The sequence below is a fragment of the Budorcas taxicolor genome, chromosome 17, assembly GCF_023091745.1.
Source record: "Budorcas taxicolor isolate Tak-1 chromosome 17, Takin1.1, whole genome shotgun sequence".
NCBI lineage: Eukaryota > Metazoa > Chordata > Mammalia > Artiodactyla > Bovidae > Budorcas > Budorcas taxicolor.
The window spans coordinates 41075306-41076489 of NC_068926.1; positions in this window are offsets into that span (position 1 = coordinate 41075306).

Sequence of the window (1184 nt, forward strand, 5' to 3'; positions counted from 1 at the left end):
GTGTCTGTTAGGTTTGGGCAGGCCCTGAGGTGGTGGCTGGCGAAGAGGTGGAGAACCGAAAGAGTGAAAACTCTAAAATAGAGTCTGGCCTGGACAGTGGGATCCCATACTCCTCTTGATGGTGGCACCATTGACTCTCCTTCATGACTATGTCCAAAGAGACTAAACAGTGACTGCTGCAGAGTAGCTACTCCAAAAATACTTTAAATAAAAAAACAAAAGACTAACATAGGGGCCTAAAGGCATGGCAATTGGCACCTCAGGCTCTCATAACCCCTTACAAGTATTTCCATAGTAGGGAGACACCTGCCTGGAGAAGAGACATCTAAAACCGTCCAGCAAGTGGTGACCCCTCCCCTGAGCAGATGGGTGTGGTCAACTTGAATCTCTTTCTGGCATAAGGAAACGTTCCTAAGGTCTTCTCCCCCACCAGCCCCCCGACTATAGTGTCCCGGTAAAGACAAAGCTAACTCCTTGTTGATATGCTAAGGGCTTTTATTTATTAATTCATCTAACCCTTAAAACAACCCTAAGGAAAGCTGTTATTAAGAAGAGTAAAATGAACATTAATCTATTATATGTCTACTGACATCATTCATTATTGTTCTGGTAATGTTGCCAGGGGTCTAAGCAGCCTGAAGATGTCAGCTTACCTGAGGGGAAGTCTGTCCAGGTATGATCTACACACAAGCCCATGTATGACAAGTGCCCCCTGCCCATGGCCATCACATTGCTAAAGAACATCGACTAGAGCCTCATGTGGTTACCACAGACTGATTTTGAATAAAGGCAAAAATTACCAAAGATTTGAATCCAAAATAACCAGCAGGACATACCTGATTATCTTCAAGTCCTTTGCTAAGTGTAGAAGGAGATAGTGAGTCAAATTCTGAATAATTTGCTATATTAACAACTCAGTAACACTAATGACTGTTGAATCTGAAACTAAGCCCTGATCAGTGTTTTACTCGCCGCTGTTTTCTTGTAGCCTCTTTAGAGAATGCTCAGTCATCAGCATCATCCTTGCTAGAAAAAGGGAGCAGGTGAATAAGCCACGACTTCTGTGCATTAAGCACTGTGCTAAATGCTTTACATACATGTAATATGTAATTTGACTCTTAGCACAACCCTGGAACAATAGATACAATAATCTAGATACAATAAGCCCAGTTTTTCAGATGAGG